The sequence below is a fragment of the Mustela nivalis genome, assembly GCF_964662115.1.
Source record: "Mustela nivalis genome assembly, chromosome: 14".
NCBI classification, from domain to species: domain Eukaryota; kingdom Metazoa; phylum Chordata; class Mammalia; order Carnivora; family Mustelidae; genus Mustela; species Mustela nivalis.
In genome coordinates this window covers 36,367,275-36,392,870 of record NC_139033.1, presented here as the reverse complement: position 1 = coordinate 36,392,870, position 25,596 = coordinate 36,367,275, and the positions used below count along the sequence as shown (strand labels likewise).

General features: G+C 44.4%; 1 protein-coding gene across 5 annotated transcripts in view; it reads left to right on the top strand.

The window, feature by feature from the left end:
- Nucleotides 1-25,596, top strand: part of NEDD4L (NEDD4 like E3 ubiquitin protein ligase) — a 340,580-nt gene that overhangs the window by 145,497 nt on the left and 169,487 nt on the right. The window contains exons 1-2 of one of the 5 annotated variants that reach the window (XM_082699470.1): nt 21,727-21,835; nt 22,606-22,865. The exons of 3 other annotated variants lie outside the window; for them this stretch is intronic. The gene's annotated coding sequence lies outside the window, so the exon portion shown is untranslated. Of the gene's footprint in view, nt 1-21,726; nt 21,836-22,605; nt 22,866-25,596 lie in introns of those variants that run through there. One more of the 5 variants, XM_082699468.1, reaches the window with a different exon arrangement.

The window sequence follows — 25,596 nt, the reverse complement described above, 5'->3', positions numbered from 1 at the left end:
CGGGCTTTCCTGCCGACAGGGTTTCTCTCTCCAGTTCTTCAGGCAGTTTCTACCTAAGCATTTAATGAATTCATTTCCAGTTTCTCCTGGGCTCACCGCCTCCACGTTATCTGTCATCCTGCTTGCTCTTTGAAATCTTCCTGGTCCCCTGTTTATGCTTTCACTCCTCAGCTCCTTTGTTGGATCGAACTACCCTTGGGGATGGGGCAGTGGCTCTCGTGCCTTCGGGGCCCGGCAGTGTCCACAGAAGCATTCTGCACAGTCCTGACGCCTGGAGCTCTTTCTTGCCCTGATTTCAGGGACACGGAAGCTTAGCATGACTGACCCGGCCTCACTGTCTGAACCTGCCTCCGCATTCGTGTTCTTTGTGCCGCAACTCAACTTTGCAGCGTGGCAGTTCTTGACCCATTTGGCAGGTTCTCTGAGGTGGTAGTTAGGAGAGCTGTATAGATCAAGGTGGGCCGGTTGAGTAGCTGACTCTTGAGGGTGTTTCATCCGATATTCGCATTTTTCTGGCCTTGAGAAACATCGTTTTAGTCCTTTTTGCTTGTATGTCATATTTGCTTGAATAGCCTTCCTGTGGTGAATTTTAAATGGTAAGAAAATGAAAATTGCATCCTGGAACAGGAAAAGGACATTAGGGAACTAAAGCCTGGATTTCAGTTAAGTATGATGTATCAGCCTTGGTTCGTTAATTGTAACAAATGTACGCTACTAATGTAAAATGTAATAATGGGGGAAACCAGAGGATATGCTATATGGGAACTCTGTGTACTGTCTTTGGAATAATTCTGTAAGTCTAAACTGTTCTTTAGAAAATGTCTAATTTTTAAAAAAAAACTACCATTTTATTAAAAGACATAATAGTAAATGTTAGTGACTTTTTTCCTTGAGTAGGCTGTTGCAAAGTTGAATTCCTTGTTCACCTCTCAGCTTTCTGCTCAAGATAGCCACGAAGTGCCTCTTTCCAAAATGCACCCAGATCGGTTTGAGCAGTTTCAGACCAGGTTATGTGATGTTAATTGCCTGCCATTGCGGTGACTCATTTCTAGGTGGTATATTTAAAAAGACTAGACAGAATTTTCAGGTTAAAAAGTTACATCAACAGAAAGTATATTTGTAGTTACCAATTGAAATATTATCAGCTGGGAATGCTCCCAACAATGTGCTAGTTGGACAATGGGACGTGTCCCTTTTTTTGGTGGGCCTCCCAAGGCATCTGGGTGACAAATGTCACCATCCCAGTGCAGCCTGGTGTAATTCAATGCCTCTGAAACTGGAATAAGGAATTGCGGATCCTGGGTTCGTACAGATACGAAATACACATGTGAGTTTATTTGGTAAATCACTGAAAGTGTTAAATGTGCATATATTCAGGCGGAAATGAAAATCAGCATGAGTTATTTACTTATTCTTTTTTTTTTTTTTTTAATTTTTAAAAGATTTTATTTCTTATTTGTCAGAGAGCACAAGCAGGGGAAGCCGCAGTGGGAGAGGGAGAAGCAGGTTCCCCGGGTGAGTTGGGAGCCTGCAGTGTGGCTCGATGCCAAGACCCTGGGATTATGACTTGAGCTAAAGGCAGGCACTTAACTGACTGAGCCACCCAGGTGCCCCAGGATGAATTTTTTAAAAGTTGGGCTTCAGTTGTTGGCAGTGCCCTCAGGCTCCTGACCCTCACTGCATTCCTCTGTTGGCGTTGGTACATGGGAGGAGTTTGTGAAAGCTTGGAGATCGGCGAGCTTGGGTTTGAACCAGTTTGAGTCCATTACCTGAGCGGTCAGTGGGCTAGTCATCAGAAATTTCGTTGTGAAAATAGAATGAGATCATACAAAATGTATCTGAATACAGTACGACCTGCACAGATGCGGGACATGGGTCTCCCCTCTTCCTGCCCTTGCCGACTGTTACGGTACATTTTATAGTAGGAACCTTGATTTTCACTTTGGGCTAAGGTCAGCTTTGTTGCCCATCTGCCCCCTGTCTCGCATTCTCGTTTGGTGTGCATGTGTGTTAATATTAAAGGTTACTTGGAGAGCATATTATTCAGGTGTATATAAAAATAGAGAAAATTGCAGGATGGCAGACAGCAAAGTGAAATCCCGTCACCCAACTTCAACAGTCACTGACATCTTGCCTTTTACTGCTATTGGATGCAGTTAGTATCACTTGACAATTCTTTCTACCTTAGGGTCTACCCCATTAGGGATGTACAATAAAAATAGATTTTAGGGTCAAGTGAAATAATGTTTCTCTATATAATTACAGCACCAACTTTTGATAAAGTGTTAGTTTTGTTCATTTGGTTTTTTCCCTAGTTTTCTCACTCTTGGTAGATAGAGAACTTCTCACATATTTTTGCATCTGTGCAGTATACCCTTGTATGAACGTATTAGCATTTATTCAGTTAATCCCCTACTGATGGACTTCGGGGTTATTCCCAGACTTGTCCCTTGTTTCTCAATAAATAGCGTTGTGCACACATCATTTTGTATTTTTGTCTAGGCATTCCAGTAGGGATAAAGGGATAAGATTAAAGAGGCAAGTAAATTCTTCCAGTCTTGTCTGGTAGAGGTCCAGCTGCTCAGTGACCTCCCATTCCCTCAAGCTCTGGTCTCCTCTTTCACACCTGATCTAGGAGGTGTAGCTCTTCAGGTTATAAGCCTCCCTTCATGTCCCAAGGTTTTAAAGTTAGAAAAACGCCTTAGAGATGGCTTGTCCTTCTGGTGTTAACAGCTGAAGGACGGGAGACCCAGGAAGTGAGAGGGGGAGGTCTGCCCTCTTCCTGTGGCCTGCCCAGCAGTGGATGGCCTTTCTGTTTACCTCTTCCTCTCTGCCCACCATTGGCCAGGCTGTCCTCGAGGGCAGTGGTGCTGCTCAGAGTGGACCAGCAGCTTCACCTGGCTCCTTGTTAGACATGTAGAATCTTGGACCCTGTGCCCAGATGTACCGAGGCAGTCTGCTTTTTCCCGGGATCCCGGGTAACTTCATGCCCAATCCAGTTTGGGAGAGCAGGGCTGGTGGCCTTCTTCAGGAGGGGACCCAGCTTTGTTTTATCTACAAGGACAGGCTAGGGTTTCTCAACAGAGGACAATAGAATAGATTCTATCCCTCCTTCCGAGGCACCGCTCGTCCTGCCCCGCACCAGCCTCTCTCTGTAGAGGACTGAGAGTTAATCTCTTCAGGGGCAAGGTCTTTCCTGGTTGGTGCTGGCCTCCCTTCCCCTTTATACACAGTCTTCATCCTTCTGGATTTATCTTCTATAGCATGTGTCACAGGTTGGGCAAGTACCTTTGCTTTTATTTCATGACTCTGTTCATGCTAATTTGTTTATTTATTTATTTATTTATTTAAGTTTATCGTGCATTCTCTTACCAATATTAAGGGCCTTAAAAAGCTTGCTAGTGGTGTATACCATCACCTAAGAGGCTCCTTCGTCATTATCATCATCATTATTTCCATTATTATTGGTTTCTCTGCTGCTGCTGCTGCGTGTGTGTGTGTGTAACTGATAATATTAGGCTTCAGTGCATACTGAAATAAAAACCTAATTGGAAATTATTCCTTAAATTATCCCCAAACTGAGTTGGCAGCTAAAGTGACTATATTTTGAAATCATTAGCATAATTTAAAAAAAAAAGGCCCTTACCATTGGTTTCAGCGTTTCCAGTCCCTCTCACATTTCAGTTTTGGAAGGTCAATTTTTGGAAAGTAGAAATGATCATCTACATTCAGTGCTGAGGTTTAATACACTGGAGGAAAGACTTTGGTATAATACGGAGAGCTGGTAAATGTAGAAGAATAAGAAGTTTTCTTTTAAAGGCAGCTTTTTATACTAGGAAACAGATGATCTTTTTTTTCTAAACTGTGTTAGCTGTACCCAAATTAGTATATGTTAAAATAACTATGACTGGTAAAAAACATTTTTCAAATTCTTTTTACTTTTTATATAATTACATGAAATTCTCCATTTGGGAGTTGATCTCTCAGATAAATTAAGTCTTGCCAGACTGTCTGAGAAGACACGTCATGAATCAGACCCTAAAAACTTGTTGCATTTGAAGAAATAACAACTGTGTACTGCCATTTATAAGGGCGTGATTGATTAAAGAATTTTTTCCATTACTTGAAATTTTGTGCTAAGAAATCTTAGCCCGGTTTAAGGGAATCCAGTTCAGATCAGCTGTTGTGAAAAAGTCATTGTTTCTAGCCACAGAAAATAACCAGAAGGACTCTTAATAAAAATTCAGCCTTTTTTAAATTGGAAGGCTGACTTGCCCTCATTGCCAGATCTGTCGTGTGTATTTGACTTTTTAAGCTCTCCTGCATTTACAAAATACTTAAGGATGATTTCGTTCTTCACAATAAGCATTTATTTTGCTTCTGGTGTCTTTGTGACATTGGTTATGTGGAATACAGAGGTTTAAGTCCCTTAACTTTAGGATGCTCACAGTCTAATAGAAACCTGAACATTTCCACTGGGCGGGGCTCCATGAGGGCCATCCCAGCCAAGAGAATGGGTGGGTAGGCGTCTGGATAGATGAAAATTACCCGTGGACCTTTACAGGTATTTGACATTATGTTGATTGCTGACAGGTCATAATACTTGGGTACTGCATCTGTTTCTGAGTTTTAATTAGTCTTTGAAAATGCAGAATTTCCGTAACATGTGCAATATAACACATCCATTACACAAAAGGTCTCATAAGTATCGCACAACTTTCTGAGAGTCACATGTAACGGTGTAAGAGGAAGAAAGTGCTAAAACACTGGGAAAAAGGGATCGGATGGTTTGTGAGATGAAACTGGCCAACTTGGGAATCTTGACAGAATACAAGGAAGAAAGAAAAAACATTACAGGGGAAAGAGAGGAACTAACTCAGCATGGTATCAAGTAGAATGTGTATTGGGTGCATATATCCAGTCAGCTGTGGGCACCTCAGCATAGGAGGTTTGGGTTGAGAGTTAAACTAACTGAACATCACTTGATGGGTCATGATAAGATATTCTAAGCTGGTCTCCCTGGTAAGTAACGGAGAGTCAGTTACAGGTGCCCTCTCTTATTGTGACCTAGTTCTGTTTCCTATTTTTTTTTTTTAAGATTTTATTTATTTGACAGAGATCACAAGTAGGCAGAGAGGCAGGCAGAGAGAGAGAGGGAAACAGGCTCCCCACCGAGCAGAGGGCCCGACACAAGATTTGATCCCAGGACCCCAGGCCCACGACCTGAGCCGAAGGCACAGGCTTTAACCCACTGAGCGATTTTATTAAGATCATTAGTCCTCCTAACAAACTGCTAGTGAACTGATGTGGTTTTATGGTCACCAGCTTCTAGCTGGTTCTTAAACATCTTGGGGCTGTAGGAATGTGCGCAGTAGAGCACTGAGCTAATAGGCCTCATAACGTGTTGTGTTCACAAATGGCCAAAGGCCTAACAGAGATGAAAGATAGAGTCACCTGACAAAAATATTTGGCCTTTCTCAAAATTATGGAAGTTATATTTAGGAGAAATGTTTTTGGTAAAAATATTTGAAAGTTTGTTTTATAATCATAAGTAGCCTGGGTTGTTTCCACTAAAGGGAGGGGGTGAGAGAGAGAGAGGGAGAGAGAGAGGGAAGGAGGGAGAGAAGCAGGAGAAGCAGCTGATAGGGGCTGGATTTGTCAATTGGGAGCGGGAAACGAGATGATTAAGCTAATTGGTGTAGAATAAGAATAGAAAAACCCGTAGGAAGTAGAATCGTGAAATTTCAGGGCTTTTCATTAGTCATTAGCCAAAGACTTACGGAGACATGGTGGAAACCACCAGTAGTTAGGAAAGGAAAGAAAAAGACTGAAAAAAGGGCCCCATACCGTTTTGTACACCCCCCATACCGTGGTGTACAGGGAGGGAGGGTGGTTCTGCTTCAGCCCGAGTCCCCTTCACTTCCTTTTCCACCTGCTTTGCTGCCACCAAGCTGAACTGCCCAAGTCCCTGTATGCTTGATTCGCCCTCTGACACCCCCTCCCCGGATCTTCCTGCGGTACCCCAGGGTCGGGGTGTGTGTGTGAGTGTGTGAAGGAACGGGAAGGAGCGCCTGCGCCCGCGTGCCCTCCTCACTGGGGAGGCCCCGCCCCATAGCAGCCCCCTACACGGGCTGCCTTCGTTTCTGTAACAGCACTGAGTTGGTCCTCCAGGGAGCTGAGGTTGTTCTCCGTGCGCAGAGTGCAGGATCCTCTAAAACGTCAGCCTGCATGTCCCTTAGCTGAGCTTGGTGACGTCCGTGTCATGATCATGCCAACCTTTCCACTCGGACACCACCAGGCGCCTGCGCTGTGTTGGGGCGGGGAGGCCGCCTCCTGTCCTCAGACCTTGGAGGATGTGGGCTGCCAGCGCATGGCGAATCCACCTTCGCTTGTCGCAGGAGCTCCGGTGTGAGATCTGGCGTCCTGGCTAAAATTTGGGGGGGGACTACAAAGTGGGGAGAGAGAACGGGTGGGAGGCAAGGAGACAGACTCCGGCACTGGAGCAACAGCGGAGTCACTGGCGAGATGGGTACTGTATGCGCATGGAGGCCAGGAGGTCCACATGGCCGTGACCCCACAACGTGCGTGCAGCAGGATGCCCCGGCAGCGCTACCTGGGCATGGTGTTGTGATGGGAAGTGGGGAGACGTGCAGGTACAGGCCTGCCTCCCTCCTGGACTTTGGCAGTGAAACATGCCTCCCTCCTCTTGGAGCTAAGCCAGCATGTAGTTGTTGGCTAAGTGTGCAGGGGTCAGAAGGATTTCCACCAGAGGGGCACCTGGGGGGCTCAGTCATGAGGCGTCTGACTTCTGCTCAGGTCATGATCCTGGGGTCCTGGGCGGAGCCCCGCATTGGGCTCCCTGCTCAGTGGAGAGCCTGCACCTCCCTCTCCCTCTGCTGCTCCCTCTGCTTGTGCTGTCTCTCTCTGTCAAAGTATTCTTTACGAAAAGAAACCCTACCACCTGAAAGTGAAATGTAAGTACTTGAAATGATAATGAGCATCTCTGGCCCAACCAGATTTATTTATCTATTTATTTATTTTTAGATTGTTAATTGAGAGAGAGAGAGAATGAGCGGGGGTGGGGGGTGAGGGCAGAGGGAGAAGCCCACTCCCTGCTGAGCAGGGAACCAGTTGTTGGTTGGGGGGCTGCCTGAGATCATTACCTGAGACAACGGCAAATGCTTAACCCACTGAGCCACCCAAGCGTCACCCCCCCCCCCCCATTATTTCTTAACCACCAGTAGCTGCTTGCCGCTGAACCTTGGAAGCAAATTATCCCTTTTAATTTTGGCAGATGGAAAGTGGAGTGCCAAGCAGGAGAAAACAAATAAGAACAGCCAACAAAATACCCCACGGTAAAAGATTTTTCTGGGGAACTGGAAAGTTTGTTTGTAGTTAGTGCTGGTCCTTGAATTGAACTGTGACTCCTACAGCCAGAGTAGAGTAGCTCCCCGCCTAAGAATGGGGTTCAGCAGTTAGGCTGATGTACGCATATGCTAGGTATAGGGGGCATTGTCTCCGAGACTGTTCTTTCTGGGGAAGCAGGAACTTGGGTGTTTGGGTTGCCGGTCTAGTACAGAACCAGCCAGGAGATTGTAAGAGTCCTGAGAGCCTAGGGCTCCTGAACCTTAATCCACCTTTCTGACACCTGCGTGATATAGCAGTAGCCATTCTGGTGCCTGTCTCCCGGTAATGTTCTTGGGGTGCAGTTGCACACGTGACCTTCTGCACTGACGCACGCACTGGTGTGTTACATGTGGGTGTTGATTAGGATATGCAGGTTGCTTAAACAGGGTGTTGGTCTACGGTGGGATTGTGGTCCTTGTCCAAAAGCAGTGCAAGTGGCCCAAAGAGAAGGGATGCATTTCCTCACTGGTTTAGAGACCCTACCATCAAATGATCCCTGTTCTGATGGGAGTTTAATAATGGCCTCTTTATTTACTGCGATTCACTTTGGGGAAATACTCAGGAATGAAGTAAAAAGTTGTAGAAGACTTTAATTTCTTGTTGGTTTCAAAAAGGACTTAGGGTAGCAGCCTAACCAGAAGTATATGCTTTAACCAACAGATAAGCTATTAGCACGTTGGTTGTTTACAGATGAGTCAGAGCTTCTAAAATTTGTTCCCATAAGTAGGTTGAGCCTCCTTCTCTGCCTGTTGTCATAGGGTCTAAAAATGGAAACCTGAGTCCAGACCTTTCCAGATCGTAAAAATAATTCTGAATTAGTAGAGCATAAATGAATGTGATTTTATCTGAGTGTCCTCCTCCATTTCCCCAGGCGGGGTTGGGATGTTGGAAGTCCTCTCAAGTTTCCTGTAGTGAAGATTAAGGAAATAGTAGCAGCTTTGCTTCGGGCCTCAGACACTTTTCTAATTAGGTCACAGCCGCTCACCCTGGGATGCACAGTCAGACCCTCTTTCTATCCCTTCGGCATTGATTTTTTAAGAGTTGCTGTTGGAAGCAATCACACGGATGAGGTTGCCTCTTACACGGTACATGGTTGAAGGTGGAAACAGCGAGGGTTTTGGGTGATGAGTTCTGATCACCTGGGCAGGGTCACACGGACCTGTCCTGAAGATGGACCTCAGAGGCGTCGGGCCACATTCTTCTGTTGGTAAGTTCGCCTTTGTGACCTGAGAGCCCATTTTTGTTGGTGCAGGATCTGTGGTGCCCTAGATTTAGAGCCCTGTTCTGATGATAGATGGAAGCTTTAATAAGGAGGCTGAGTGTTTACTGACGACACTCTTTATCCCAGTAGTGATTTTGTAACCTATATATGAATCCAGTCACTTTTCCAAGTGTGACATGCAGAATGGAAGCGCGGCAGGGCTGTAAGGGAGAAATTTCTTGAGACTTGGCCTGTGCTAAGGAAATGGGGACAAGTCTGCCTCCTGTGCCTGCTGGTTCTTTCGTCCCTTGCTCGTAGCAGGCCAACTAGGGGACTGGTTGCAGTGCTTACTTGTGTTATAGCTCTTAAAATGCCATTTGAGGTGTTCTCCTTTCTTGTGCTTTATAAAAGGGAAAAGTCTAAATATTGTAGATCAGGGACGCCTGGGTGGCTCAGTTGGTTAAGCAGCTGCCTTCGGCTCAGGTCATGATCCCAGCGTCCTGGGATCGAGTCCCACATCAGGCTCCTTGCTCGGCAGGGAGTCTGCTTCTCCCTCTGCCTCTGCCTGCCATTCTGTCTGCCTGTGTTCATGCGCGCTCTCTCTCTGACAAATAAATTTTAAAAATCTTTAAATATTGTAGATCACCTAGAAAGAGGCTATCCCGTGGAACAGGAAAGCTATCTTCATTATAAAAGGAGATAGAAAACAAAGGGATTTGAGTTTTCATCCTAAGAAAGTAGAAAAAGAACAACTTAAACAAAAAGCTGGGAAGGAGGAATGAAGAGATACCGAAGGCAAAAGTTAAAATTAATAAAGCAGAAGACCTTACAGGATAAATAAATCTAGTAGGTGGTTGTTTGAAGGGGCCAATAAAATAAACTCTCACCACCCTGTGGAAAAGGGAGAGAAAGCACAGGTGATGGGAACGAGTCGAGATACAGCGGGGATTAACTGGCTTTGTAAGACGATGCTACAGGTAGCCCCCGGCAGCACATTCGAGAAGAAAAACACACAGATGATTTCTTAGTAAGGTAAAAATTACTGAAATCGATCCAAGAAGCATGGAAAACTTGAAAAAAAAAAAATACTAGAACTAGTATGGAAGACATATGAAATGTGATTGGAAAAGCCACCAGGCCTTTGTCGGCTGCCAACTGAGTTTTATTTAACCTTTAAAAAAACAGGAAATGTGTTATTTATACTTTTTTGGGATTTAGCAAATATGTAAAGGTTTGTGGTTCCTTTTATAAAACCAGCATAGTTTTGATACCTGATACATTTTTAAAGAAGAAAAGTATAGACCAGTATTATTTATGAAAGTAAATGGAAAAATTCTAATTAATTCATTAACAGACTCTTGAGGGCATCAAAAGTTAATGCATTATAATCAGTAGTTGATTCCAGTAAATAATCAGTTTCAGTAAAATAGTTATTCCTGGGGCTCCTGGATGGCTCAGTGGGTTAAGACTCTGCCTTTGGCTCAGGTCATGGTCTCAGGGTCCTGGAATCGAGCCCTGCATCAGGCTCTCTGCTCAGCTGGGAGCTTGCCCCCCCCTCTCTGCCTGCCCCCTGCCTCCTTGTGATTTCTCTCTCTGTCAAATTAGTAAATAAAATCTTTAAAAAAAAAAAAAAAAGTTTTTCCTTTGGGGTTAATACCACCAGTAATGCAATTGCTGGGTTATATGGTAGCTCTGTTTTTTAACTTTTTGAGGAATCTCCAGAGTGGCTGCACCAGCTTGCATTTCCACCAGCAGTGTAAGAGGGTTCGCCTTGGTCTATATCCTCTCCAGCATCTATTGTTTACTGACTTGTTAATTTTAGCTGTTCGGCTGGTGTAAGGTAGTATCTCATTGTGGTTTTGATTTGTATTTTCCTGATGCCGAGTGATGGGAGCATTTTTTCATGTGTTGCTGTTTGGCCATTTGGATGTCTTCTTTGGAGAAATGTCTGTTCATGTCTTATGCCCATTTCTTGATTGAATTATTTGTTATTTGGATGTTGAGTTAGATATGTTCTTTATAGATTTTGGATACTGATAAGACCATTGTAAATACGTTCTCCTATTCTGTCAGTTGTCTTTTGGTTTTGTAGACTGTTTCCTTTGCTGTGCAAAAGCTTTTATTTTTTTGATGAAGTCCCAGTAGTTCATTTTTGCCCTTGCCTCCCTTGCCTTTGGGGATGTTTCTAGGAAGCAGTTACTGTGGCTGAGGTCAAAGAGGTTGCTGCCTGTGTTCTCCTCGAAGATTTTGATGGATTCCGCTCTCATATTTAGATCTTTATCTATTTTTAGTCTATTTTCATGTGCGATGTAAGAAAAGGGCCTAGTTTCATTCTTCTGCATGTGGCCGTCCAGTTTTCCCAACACCATTGTTGAAGAGGCTGTCTTTTTTCCATTGGACATTCTTCCCTGCTTTGTCAAAGATTGGTTGACCGTAGAGTTGAGGGTCCATTTCTGGGCTCTCTGTTCTGTTCCATTGATCTCTGTTTGTTTTTGTGCCAGTATCATACTGTCTTGATGTTTACAGCTTTGTAATAGAGCTTGAAGTCCAGAATTGTGATGCCACAAGATCTGTTTTCTTTTTCAACATTCCTCTGGCTATTCAGGGTCTTTTCTGGTTCCGTACAAATTTTAGGATTATTTGTTCCATTTCTTTGAAGAAAGTTGATGGTAATTTGATAGAGATTTCATTAAATGTATAGATTGCTCTCGGTAGCACATTTCCCCAATATTCTTCCAGTCCATGAGCATGGACCATTTTTCCATTTCTTTGTGTCTTCCTCAATTTCTTTCATGAGTATTCCACAGTTTTCTGAGTACAGATTCTTTGTCTCTTTGGTTAGGTTTATTCCTAGGTATTTTACGGTTTTGGGTGTAGTTGTAATTGGGATCTACTCCTTAATTTCTCCTATCTTGTTGGTGTGTAGAAATGGAACTGACTTCTGTGCATTGATTTGATATCTTGCCACTTTGATGAATTCCTGTTAAGAGTTCTAGCAATTTTGGGGTGCAGTCTCTTGGGTTTTCCACATACAGTATCATGTCTTTTGTGAAGAGTGAGACTTTGACTACTTCTCTGCCAATTCACATGCCTTTAATTTTGTTTCATTGTCTGATTGCGGAAGCTGGGACATCCAGTACTCTGTGGACCTGCAGTGGTCGTAGTTGAGATCCCTGTCATGGTCCTGACCCTAGGCGAGAAGTTCTCAGTTTTCCCCCATTGAGAATGATACTTGCTGTGGGGTTTTCATGTATGGATTTTATGATATTGAGGATTGTTTGTTCTGTCCCTACACTGTGAAGAGTTTTAATCAAGAAGCGATGCTGTACTTCGTCAAATGCTATCTACTGAGGGCATCACATGCACCCCAGTGTTTATCGCAGCAGTGTCCATCATAGCCAAACTATGAAAAGAGCCCCGATGTCCATTGACAGATGAATGGATAAAGAATATATGTGTGTGCACGCGCGAGTGTGTGTGTGTATAAAATGGAATATTACTCAGCCACCAAAAATACATGAACACTTGCCATTTGAGATGACGTGGATGGAACTGGAGGGTATTACGCCAAGTGTAAGAAGCTCTGCAGAGACAATTACCATACGATTTCACTTCTGTGTGGAATTTAAGAAGCAAAACAGAGGAGTATAAGGGAAGGGATGGAAAAATAAACAAGACAAAATCAGAGAGGGAGACAAACCACAAGAGACTCTTAACCATAGGAAACAAACTGAGAGTTGCTGGAGGGGAGGTGAGTGCAGGGATAGGGTAGCTGGGTGACGGACATTAAGGAGGGCACTGGATGTAATGAGCACTGGGTGTTGTATAAGGCGGATGAATCACTGACCTCTACCTCTGAAACTAATAATATACTATCAGTTAGTTGAATTTAAAGAAATAAAAGTTTATTCCAATAATCAAATAGGGTGATTATTAGGAACCGTATCACCATCATCGATTATTATACCTCAACACAATAAAGGAGAAAAGTTTTAGACCAGCTCAAGAGAGGCTCAAAGCCATATTTGATCCAAGTTAAGAAGGCATTCCTATTTTACACAATCTAAAAAAGCAAAATTACTTAAACATAAAAAGCCTAGATATTGCAATATTAACAAAAATACCTCAATAACAAATGTTTCCTAAAAAGGCAAAACACTAAAGCTATTTCTGTTGTAATTAAGAATTTTCAGACATTGTCTGCTTTTACAATTATTTATCACTGTCTTAGAGGTTCTACTAAATTTGATAAGACAACGAAATGGATGTCTAGAAAATCTAAGAATCTCTAGTTTAAAAATACATGTATAAAAATCAAAAGGAAAAATCGTCTGAGGCGCTTGAGTGGCTCAGTTAATTAAGCCTCTTCCTTTAGCTCAGGTCATGATCCCAGGGTCCTGGGTCCTGGGATGGACCTTGCTCAGGAGAGAGCCTGCTTCTTCCTTTCCCTCCGCCGGCCACTCTTCCTACTTGGGCGCTATCGCTCTGTCAAGTAAATAAATAAATAAAAAGCGTCAAAAAATACATATATATAAAAGGAAAATTGTCAAGGGAGCTGGATAAAAAATAAGTCTAGAAGTGGTCTTTTTTGTTTTTTGTTTTTTAAATGAGCACCCAGAAACGGAAATCAAGTATGCGTCTTCCCACACTAGCAGGTGACCTGGGAAAACACGGAACCAGGTATGGGACTCGTATCCTTTCTGGTGAAGATTCTGAAATAAAAACACATAACACGGGGCGCCTGGGTGGCTCAGTGGGTTAAGCCGCTGCCTTCGGCTCAGGTCATGATCTCAGGGTCCTGGGATCGAGTCCCGCATCCGGGCTCTCTGCTCAGCAGAGAGCTGCTTCCTTCTCTCTCTCTCTCTCTGCTTGCCTCTCAGTGTACTTGTAATTTCTCTCTGTCAAATAAATAAATAAAATCTTAAAAAAAAACAACACATAACACACAAAATACATGCATTTATGGCAGTGCCACATAGAATTTCCAAAGCAGTGGGTGTTTTTCTTTTTCTTTTTGAATAAGATAAGTTTATGTAGAATGAATGCATAGTACTTGAGAAGAACTCGATGAATGTAGAAAGAACCAGTGAGGGCAGACCTGGCTTACGGGTGATCACAATGTGCTGAGAACGTCTTTGCGATGAAATGAATGCGTATTGACACAGGAGAACAGAACAGAGAATCCAAGGCTGCAGTTCATTAAGTAGGAGAATGTAATATGTAAAAAGATGAATAGTTCAGTACTGTTGAAAAGAATTATTTAATGGGGGATACTGTCATAACCAACTCTTTAAGGCGGGAGGGTAGATGGATCGATATCTTACATTATAATCAGAAATCCCAGAATCTTCAGAAATTTACACAAGGTAAATTTTGTAAGAAAACGTAAGAAACCGCTTGTATTATCATGGTGGTGGTGGGGGGGAGAACTTCTTCTGCAAGATTTGATGCTCCCAAGCTGGACACATTGGGGAGGGGGATGTTTATCATGTGTATGACAGTAAGGAGGTTACTGTCTATCATTTTAATAACTTACAAATTGGCAAGAAAAACCGAACGCAGGAAAATGGACCAAGAAGATGCAATTCATAGAAAGCAAACGCAAACCTATGAAAAAGAATTTTGCATTTGTTAAGGAAATGCAGATTAAAACAACAATGAGCCATTACTTTAAACCCATCATCAGACTGGTAAAAATAGAGGAGCGTAGCACTTGCTAGCCAGGGGATGCGAATTACCATGATTTCTTTGGAAAGCAGACAGGCAGTGCGTATGAAACTGAAAATTAATACATCTTTCTAAGCAGCCTTTCTCCTGGATATCTGTCTTCTAGAAGTAAGTGTCTGTACACAGAGTCATATGTATGAGATGTTTATTATACCATCGTGGCGGGGAAAATACTGAAATTAACAAATGCTTGTGGCTTGACACGTGGCTGACTTACGGGGTATTTGTACCATGGCTCCTATGCAGCCATTAAAGAGAGACACTCACAGCCATATTACTGTTGGCTTTGGGAGGGGAGGGAGGGGGTTCCTGTGGGAAATTGGTGCATGAGAAGCAGGGTTCAGGAAAGTGTTTAATACCCAGTTCTGAAGCAAAGACCAGCTCTCCTATTTGCCCCCATGGGTAAATGGGGGAGCCTAGTGAAGCAGATGAAAACTCTGGTTCTCTGAGTGAAGGGAGGGGAGTGGAGGTCGCTGCAGATGGTGGGAGGGGCGGGGAGAGAGGGATTTCCAAGCTGTCACCGAGCCTCCATCATGGTTAAGTGTCCACCACATTCCGCATTTCCTCCTGTGCAGGAGCCTGCAGAGCACTCTGCTTTTAATGAAAAATCCCGGTTGCCTTTTTTAGATCTTTCACTTTTTCTTTCTCATGCCAGCCTGTGCTTGTTCTGACGCCCTGGTGCCCTCCCGGATTTTATGAGAATATTACTGGATGTATTTAAAATTACTCTAACATTTCCGACACCGGGTGGTCCCTCTGCCTGCCTGTGCCCCTGTGCCATAGCCCTGGTGTTTTCCCGCGTGTGAGTCTTGGTTGTCTCCCAGCCGCTACATCTGTGACTCCTCCTGTGTGCCCCTCTCACCCGAGCAGCCTGTCGCTGGGATTTGTCAGGTTGAGGCCACATGTGGACTTTGATGGCCTTGTAGATGTGGCTGCTGTGTGTTCCTCCTGGCCGTCTTCTCCCTGGATTTCTGGGTGCAGCACCGCACCGACTACTGCCTTCTGGGCAGGAGAGAGGTGGCAACGGGAGGAGCTAGAGAGAGGGAGGTTTCCTGATGAGTCATCATGGCTGTTGGTCCTGGGTCTCTCCAGCCCGTTCTGTCCCTGGTCTCTTGACTTTCTGGCACGAAGAGAGCACTTCTCCCTATGTAGCTGGCTCTCCTCTGCATACTGGGAGGTACTGGGAGGCTCCAGTTTTGTTTTTCTCCCCATCCGACCCGTCCCATTTCTGCTCAAGTGAGGATGGTGGTTCCTTCTTCCCTAGGACTCAGGGCTGTGATATTTCGTCTGTATGGAAGGAGAGTGGTAGAACTGTGCGCTCGGGGCATTTGAGTATAAACTTCTGGTACCCTCTCATCTGTAGAGCAGGGACAGTAAATAACAGTGCTTATTAGCTCCGGGGAGAGCAAAGTAAGCAGAGCCCTGAAGGGCTTGGAGCAGCACTAGCCTGTTGTGGAGGAAGAGTTACATGAACGTTAGTTGCTGCTTTTTTCAAAAATGGGACCATCCCAGATAAACAAGATTGCAACCTTGTTTTTCCTCCCAGTTGAACGTCAGGATGTCTTCCGACACCGTATTTTAAATGCTCTGTGGTGTTTGTATCTGAGTGTGCGTGTTTCCATAGATAAATTTCTACAGTTGACTTCCTGGATGGATGGGCATCACCTAGACCATTTTCATAGATACAGAGACTTGTCCTTGCAAGTATCACCCTAGTTTCCATGGGCGCCAGAAGTTGAGGAGATGTCAGGTTTTCCCCTGCTGAGCATGCCTCCATTTTATCCATCTTCAGTCCTGCTCATTAGGAAGGTAGAAGTGTCTCTTTCCTGTCTTTAATCAGTGAGGTTGAATCTCTGTTCATTTATTTGTTTTTCTTCTGTTTAGCAAGTGCTAATTGGTATCCTTTGTCCATTTTCCTTTGTGTTGTTAATTTTTCATTGATTTGTAAGAGTTCTTAGAAATAGGATTTGTCTCACTTGATTTATAGTATATTTTGTATAGAAGCTTGTAATTTTATTTCATCTTTAAAGAAAGCCTGCAATAGCATTTTTTTTTAAGATTTTATTTTATTTATTTGACAGAGAGAGACCAGTGAGAGTGGGAGAGGGAGCAGCAGGGTTGACGCCAAGCAGGGAGCCCTATGCAGGGCTCCATCCCAGGACAATCAAGACCTGAGCCAAGGCAGAGGCCTAAGGCCTAAGCCACCCAGCTGCCCCAAAGCTTGTAATTTTAACATTGTGCTTTGAAGTGTCTTTTCTATGGTGTCTTGGGAACCCTAATGGCTACTTACATAGCATTGTGTCTTTATGTTCAAAATGAGGTTTCCTGGGGCGCCTGGGGTGGCTTCTTAAGCGTCTGCATTCAGCTCAGGTCATGATCCCAGGGTTCTGGGATCAAGTCTTTCTCGCTTTCCCACTCCCCCTGTTTGTATTCCCTCTTTGGCTGTTTCTGTCAAATAAATGAATAAAGTCTTAAAAAAGTTTTTCCCCTCCAATTGTGAAAGCTAAGCATACACATTTTTCTAAATCTGAAAAAAAAAATATGAAAAATTAGAAGGAAAAAAAAAGCAGCCAACAACAGAAAGAACACTTTTTTTTTTTTTAAAGATTTTATTCATTTATTTAACAGGGAGAAAGATCACAAGTAGTCAGAGATTCAGGAAGAGAGAGAGGGGAAAGCAGGCTCCCTGCTGAGCAGAGAGCCCCATGTGGACCTGAGATGCGGACCTGAGCCGAAGGCAGAGGCTTTAACCCACTGAGCCACCCAGGCGCCCCGAGAGAGAACACTCATATTATTTCGGTGTTTTCCTTTTACTTGACCTTCAGAAGATGCGAAGATGATGGTAAGAGAGAATGGAACTTGAGGGCTAGGTCCCAGATGTGTAGGACTGTGGGGGTCATTGGCATTTAGATGGTCCCTACAGCCAAAGGGAAGGGACAGGAGCATGAAGGTTAAACATTTCTGCTTTGTGAAAATGGGTCCAGGATCCTGAGTAACAAGCCATTTTATCAGTTAGGGAACTTTCTGTAGGCTGTCAGGTTACACGTGCTTGAGGATACCCCCCCCCCGGGGGGGGGTTGGCTAGTGCCTTGAGCAGAGTAGAGGTTCACAGTTTGATGTTTACAGGTTGAAAACTCCTTCCCCCTTCTCAGTGAGACCCTTTTCTTTTCAGATGTTTTAATAAAGTCACTAGTGACTTGATTGTATTAACCCGTGAAGCGTGTAAATTACACATTGCCCTCTTTTGTAGCGTTGGAAGAAAAAGCTAATGCAAGTTAGGAGGATTTAAGACCTTGTGAGGAAATTGAAGACTTAATGTGGTAATTCCCACACCTTGCCTGCGTTATATAAAGATTCCCTGTGTCATATCATCCTTGTTTTGTTCAGTGTATTTCTCCCCTCCCAAGTGTCCCAGTACTCCACCGCACCCCCCCCCAAGCTGATTTTGAACAAAACAGGGAAACATGGGGTTTTTCCCTCTAGTATTTGGATTCTTCTTTTGATTGCTCATTGTTTTAGGATAAATGATAACACATTTTTAGCAGTTAAAATTTTTTTTTCTGGTTATAAAAGAATTAGACATTGGGAAAGATTCATTATAAAACAGGGGTCTTGGGCACCTGCGTGGCTCAGTGGGTTAAGCCTCTGCTTCAACTCGGGTCATGATCTCAGGGTCCTGGGATCGAGTCCCACATCGGGCTCTCTGCTCAGCGTGGAGCCTGCTTCCTCCTCTCTCTCTCTGCCTGCTTGTGATTTCTGTAAAATAAATAAAATCTTAAAAACAAACAAACAAACAAACAGTGATCTATCTGTAATTGAATAGCCAGAGAGAGATCATTGGTTGCCATTTTATTTTCTTTTAGTTCTTTGGCTTTTATTTATATATGTATATGGGAGTAGTTTGTTTACTTCGAATAATGATATAATGTTGTTTGGAAGATGGTTTTAAACCAGGATTTTATGGTGATCATTTTATGATAACTTGTAATATTATTTTTGGAAAGATGATTTTTGAAGGCTGCAGAACATGGGTGGATTCACGATGGCTTTTAAGGAAAAAAACTCAAGATGATCTCAGTAATTGGTGAATTCTGCTGAGATCAAAACTCCCCCCCACCCCCCATCTCCAAACACTGTAAAGTCTTTGGAATCTTACTCTGAGGTTCAAATTTTATGTTATTAATAGGATTTTGTTATGAATAAAATCAGCCTCCATAGCTTTCTTACTCCTTTTGGTTATATTAACTTAAAATTCACCTTTTTGTATACTTCCTCTGCCTTCGACCAGAACATACGGATCTGTTGTGATTTTTTGTGGTATTTCATGAGATCCCACCTTACAGATCATCCCAATCTCCCAAGTGTAGTAAGTGATACTAAGTAACTTTTTTAGTACTGTATCAGAATTGCTGGAAGCTGTTAAAATATCCGTTTTATTGTAAGCAATGCAGAATTAAAGAATTGTCCTGAATTTGAAACATTATTTTGAAATTTAAATTTGGAAAATAGGTCCCCAAGGGATGCGAGTGAGAATAGAACGAGAACAGAAGCAGCCTTCCCTATTGGCACACTTCTGGGAGGACGACACCCCCTTCCCCTCCCCCGCTGACTCCTGGGCTTCCCTTCTGTGGGGAATTCCAGGAAAGAATCCTTCCGCTCCCTTTGGTAACTGCATACTTTCCGCACTGTGGAACTGGAGTATCGGTCCCAAGACAGCAGCGGCTCCCTGTTCATCACGTCCGGGGTCCCACATTTGCGCAACACGTTCCTCTTCCACGTTTTTTGTAGCCCTTGACAATCTCAGCTCCGGGCTCTCCTCCTTTCCCTCCAACCACTTCTTTTGTTAGGTCTTCTCCAAGAGGCTAATTATTTCCTTACGATTTATTTTTTACCTAGGAAATCTTGTGTCTGCTCTTGCTTCAATGGCAATTAAAACTCAGAAGCTAGAAACACGTGTATACGCATATATGTGCAATTTTAAAAACGGGACCACGTTTTATCGAGTTTTATAGCTTATATTTCTTAACGGTCTATTTTCCCCCTGTTGTAGAATATTCTCTGAGGACATGAACATGCAGATTTCTGTAATTTATCTTCTATACTGTTGGTCCTGTAAGGTGGTGTACAGTTTCTAATTTTCGTAATGAACTTACTGGTCTGTATCACTTGACTAGATCCCTGATAATTTCCTGAGGAAAGATTCCTTGGATTGGAATTACTAAGTCAAAGGGGAGAATATCATTGGCCTTCTAGATTGTCTGCAGGATCTCAGTTTCCTGTTCAGCAGTGCCCCTGTCTTAGGCTTGCCTCATCTTTATTCTGCTGCGGCTCCTTCCTTGTTTCCAGTTTCTGGTGACCCTGGGTTGCTCTGCCCCCCTGTGAACCGTAGTGGCCTTGAAAAGTGCCGCGTTATCAGTGGCACCCTGTGTGCACACCCCTGGAGGGTCCCCAGTTGCGTTCAGCCAGCCAGCTTCCATACCTTCTGCCTGCATCCTCCCATGGGCATGGAGGGGGGGCGGCGGGGGAGCCTGCACTCATGCTGGGGATGCTCTGAGTTTAGGGGACTGTCTTCCATCTGCCTTCAGAGCTGCTGGATGTGCTTGACTTGGCCCCTCTCTGATCCTGTCTGCTGTCTAGCTGTTCCAGACTTTGGTATTCTTGTCTCTCTTGAATCTGTAATTCCCTCACTCTCAGCCCATCACCTGGTCTGCTGCTGCTTTGGAAAAACAAAGCAATGAGTCACAAGAAAGGAGCCCTCAGAGGGAGAAATACTATACACCGCCCTCCCTGCCCCAAGGTGAACAAGATGAACGTTTGGCTCAAAGTTCAGCGTTTATCCCCAGATTGTGGTGCTGCTCTGGTTGAGTCCCAGCTGCCTCTTCTAGACAGAGGGACTCGAACGGAGAATCCTGACGTTTCCTCTGTCGTTAATATTCTTAATTCAGTGCCAAGATGGTTGTCAGCAGATTAAGTTGCATTTTCATGGGGGTTGAGCCGGAGTTGATTTCTGTGGGTTGAGGAGAACAGCGTGGTTGGAGGTTGATTGTAAATGGAAGTGGCCTAGTTAGAGTTGGAGAGGCCATTTGTAGACCCTGTTTTGTCCTTCGGCCAGAATAAGGTTTCCTATGCATTAGTCAAGGCAGAGCCTTAGTAGACAGGGAGGGAGTAAAAATACTAAAATGAAGGGCTTGGCTATGGGAGAGTCTCTGTTCACCAACAATGCGAGATCTGCCTTCATTTTTAAATTCATAGTCAGAATTAAGTGATTTTTGTCATTAGTGTACTGGCTTGCTAAAGCTGCCGTAACAAAGTACCACAGGTTGGGCGGCTTAAACAACAGTTATTTTTTCACAGTCTGGGAGCTAAGATGGCGAGGGCAAGGTATCAGCGGGGGAAGTCCCTCTCCTTGGCTTGCAGATGGCCTGTCCTGTCCTTGTCTCCTCCCGCTGCTCCTCTCTGTGTCCTTTTCTTCTCCTGTGAGAACACCAGTCAGATTGGACTAGAAGCTCACCCTGAAGGTTCACTGTGGCTCAGTTACTTCTTTGAAGACCACGTCTCCCAACAGTCATGTTCTAAGGAACTCAGGATTGGAACTTCAACATAAGCGTTTGGGGATGGAGGCGGGGACACGATTCTCAGCCCATAACAGTTGGGTAACAGTTGATGGGAAGGCTTAGGTGCCTCCCCTCCCCCTCCGCACCCCACCATGTTTATTTCTTTGTTTTTAGTAATTTCCATGCCCGACGTGGGCCTGAAACCCACGACCCCAGGATCAAGAGCGGCACATTCCTCCATGGGGGGAATGTGAGCCAGCCAGACATCCCAGTGCCTTACATCTTGAAATAGGCAAAATGCTAAATAACTTACTTGGCTTATATAGGTATATTTTCTTACAGTCTATCGTGTTTCTTGTTTTTTTAAGCGTCCAGCCAGTGTGTAAATGTGAAACAGCTTAATTTTGTAACTTAAGAGAGAGTCAGAGACAGAGTTGTTACTTTTAAATGTGATGTTTGGCACTTGCATGTCCTCACCTGCTGAATATTGTTGTTTGAAGATTTCTACTAAAAATGGTTGCAGTGGTCAGCCTGTCAGTGCAGGTGTGTTTGGGGGCAGGGTTTCTAGAAGTACCCCGGGGGCTGATGTCTTCTGGCAAGCCCTCAGTGAGAGGTCCCTGACTCCCCTGGTGATCTGCCTTGTCCCAGCAGCTCAGGGAATCCCTGCTTTTGAGCCCGGTGGGCACTTAAAAGTCTAGTTCAGAGGTTCTCAGCTGGCGTGCCTGGAGTAGTTCATGAGTGAGCGTGCCACCAGATTCGAGTTAATGTAGAAAGTTAGATTTTTGCTGCAAGTGGGGACACTTCCTGTCTCAGCCATGCCCTCTGGGGTTGTAGATGTGGGTTTCGACTTGGCTTTGGGCATGAGCAGAGTGGAGCTCCGTGCCAGTCACAAGGCAAAGACAGAGCACCTGTTTTCGTCCCTGGGAGTCCAGGAAAGAGTCGGCAGGTATGTAAACTGTACCCCTCCAGCGGGACACAGTGCTGAAGAAGTACCAAGGGGAAATCTGCCGGCCCTCACTCAGTGCCCTTGGTCTAGACCTAAGGACACCCAGCTCGTGAATCCGAAAATGGGTCTGCACACCGGAGATGGTAGATTGGTTTATGGGGTGGTGTGCTCTCCAGTGATGCCAAACCAACCGCTTACCCCGCCCTGTCAGTTCTGTAAGGTATTGTGGTTGGCTTCATAGTTACCTTTGCTCTGGCCTTTTGCCCCTTCAAGACTCTCAGCAGGGTCGTGAGTTCAAGCCCCACCCTGGATATAGAGATCAGTTAAACATAAATTTTTAAAAATCTTAAAAAAAAAAAAAGATAGCTTTCAGCTTTTTGAGGTTCAGCAGGCCTTCTCCAGCCTGTCTGGTGTGCGGGGCCTCTCTCAGGGGAACTGGAGAGAGGCTGAGTTCCTTGTGAAGGAGGAGCACAGACCTCTACTGCCTGTCTTCCCAGAAAACTGGGACGCAGCTTTAAATAAACAAAACCACGCAGCCCCCGTTAGAGTTAGTGGCAGCGAGATGTGCTCTCCGGTTGTCGCCCGGTTGGGTAAACCGGGAGCTCCGCCTCCCGGCCGGAGATGCTGTGCGCAGGTAACCTAACGTTAGCGCACCGGGCGCACCTGGCGGCAGGGAAGCTGATTGCTGCGCTGGGTGGAGTTCCCTAATCCTTGCGGGAGGGGTGGAGCCTGACTCACCTCCTTCTCCACCAACGAGCACTTCTCTCCAGCTGTCATTGAAGTGAATCATCCGTCTAAGGAGCGAGCTCCCCGCGTTCGTCCTCACTTGTGTGGGGACTTACTGGTGGTCCCCGCGTGCGGGCAGAAGTGTGCGCGGGCAGCACTTCCACAGCGGGAAGGAAGACAGGAGGCCAGGAGCCCCGGGGTCGCCCAGGTAGATCGCACTCAGCGAGACGGCACAGCTAGCCCCGCCAGACGCTTCCTGGCAGGCAGATGGCTTGTTTTTCCTGAGCCTTGAGGACAATTAGAGGTAAGAACAAAGACACCACTGTATGTTTGTTATATGAAGGCGTAACATCTATCGGCACAGAGTTTGATTCTGGTGTAGAGGGCTGTTTGGATATCAGCGGCATTTTTTCTAGCACATACCAGGATTTGCCATGATAATTTACTTTTCAAGTGTTCAGGGTTAGCTGTGGTTGATGGCTTTTTCCCTTGCTCTGTGTAGATGGGATGGTAGGCAAAGAATGAAACTTGGGAAGAGTTGCGATCTGCGTTCTCCTGGTCACTACCCTTCTGCTTTCTCCCCTCTCTCTTGACTAGAAAAAATGTACACTTCATATTCTCAACATCAAAGCACTTTGTTTTCTTTGTGAAAATAATGGAAAATGGAGACCACTTGGGTTCTGTGGATGTTGTTCTCTCTTAGAAGTCAGTGGTTTAGGAAGAAACAATTGTTTCTCTTCCTCCTCTCTGAGTACTTCTGCCTTAGAAATCTCCCTGGAGGAGAAGCACCAGCTCTGCTTGGCCTCAAATGAAAATAACATCTTAGGTTGGAAATGGTTGGCTTGGAGAATGATTTACGTTTTATATCTGAATCGTTAGTTGGTAGGGGGAAATCTTTCTTCTCCTTTGTATTGGCTTTCGTAACTTGTTCTAAATGCCTTTAGTATTGTCATTGTTACCACATTTGGTTTGAGAGCGAAAAAATTAAAGCCCATATTCAGCTGAGTTTTTCCTTGAGGTTCTGCTGTCATTTTTCCCACCCTCAGTAGTCATATGTACGGATAGACTTTATGATGAACACGTGATTTTCCTGTTTCTTTACTGTCTGATTTGATGGTGATTCATAAACTGTTAGTTAACTAGTTGGTGTGTGTCGGTGAGTGTTGCCGAAGCTTGAAATAAATTGGAGTGCGGGCCACACCTTGATATTAATGAGCCAGGTTACTTTCAGACAAGTATTCTTAATGTTACATGTTAAGATGGATGGAGTTTTAAGACGATAAATAAAAAAACATATCAACCATGTGAGATGGCAAAGCCCATGGTCAAGTCTGAGTCACTTCTTTTTAAAATACTTCCTTTTAAAATACCTTTATTTCACCTGGAGAACCATGTTGTCCTCAGGTGTTTGAGTTAGATGGGGCCAGTCATACAAATGAAAACAAGCAGCCAGGCTAGAAGAGAAAGGGGAATTTAAGGAACCTGTGTGCTATTACTCCCCCTCCTTGAAATGTTTGACAAGAGGACTAGGTGAACTTTAGTTCCCAAAGGAATTGGAGTAAGCTGTGAAATCAAGAAGGGGGGTGCGGAAATCCTTTCTATTTAGGAGAAAAGAAAGGGGAATGAGTCTCACAGATGTTACACATTTTTTTAAAATCAAGGGGTTTTGGAGTCCTGTATTGCCAATATTGATTTAAAACGTGTTTAGGATACTCTTTTTGTCAGCGTGGAATAGAATAAGATATAAAACGAAGGCAGGAGTGGAATGATAGGAATGTGCTCTTGAGGGAATATAAACATTTCATCCTAAAGTGGTTTGTTTGGGTGGGTGTGGTGATGAGCCCTGTATGCCTGCAGCCTCTTAGAGGTAATTGATAACTAGAGGTTTTTGTGATCATGATAGTTGTGTTGGGTTAGCAGGGTTTGTTCACTTTTTTTTTCTTTTTGAGTTGAATTCCAGGCCGTGTTCATTCTGGCGTCTGTATGGAATAGAGCCTTTCCAGATCGTTTTCAGGTGAAGGCATTTACATGCCATGCCTTTCACCTTGGCAGAAATCTTTCCCCTCCCTGTGATTTTCCTGCTTGTACATTTTGGGTTAGCTAGCAGTGACTGACTGAGCTAGCCATGTAAAAGATGTCCCACTCTGCAGGGCAGCTCAGAGCAAGCCAGCTCCTCTCTCCTTGGATCCAGAGGCTCCTGAGGTCATTCACCTGCAGGGTGAAGGCTGCAGCACGTGTTCTCAAGTGTTTCCAGAATCGCCCTCAGCTGTGTTCTCAGTGGCTCAGAATTCCAAAGAGAGTCACTTGGCACAGCTTGAACTGCCATAAATATTTGTGCTTCTTGGGCGCTTGGCCTGCTTTTCTTGGGAGCACACATAAGTAGGAGCACAGGTAAGGCAGAGCACAGGGAAACAGACCCCCATGTGGTCCTGCCCACTGGCCGGGACTTGTGGGTCAGCCTCCTGTGGAGACGGCCCTCTTGCAATCCAAGAGGACTTTGTTTCTGGATGACTCCTTTAAAGGCCCAAAGTTCTAGGTGTTTTTGTTTGTTGTTGTTGTTTTTTAAAAAAGAAAAGAAAGAAAATTCCTTCTGCCTGGCTGCTGTTGCCAAAACTAGATCAGCCCCAAATAATCACGAGATCTTTTCAGGCACCCATGAGCTGTACTCTCTCGGCTGAGACGGGTGAGCTGTTTATTCATCGTAGAGGCAGTTACGGGAAGAAAAGTCAAAATTCCATCTCCTAAGAGGAACTTACTGTGATGAGCGTTGAGTAATGTATAGAATTGTTGAATCATTGTATCAGACACCTGAAACTAATATAAAACACTTAATGATACTTACATTGAAAAAGCTGAAAAAAATTCCAACCCCCGATTGACATCATCCCTGAAAACAAAGGATTGATTTTTCTTCTCGAGCATGTAAGACTCAGTGGAATTTTTGGAACAGTACCTGAGACATGTGACGTAGCGTCACACCATAGAGGCCGTTAACAGTGTTACCTCACAAGTAGAAACACAGATGACAGATGCGA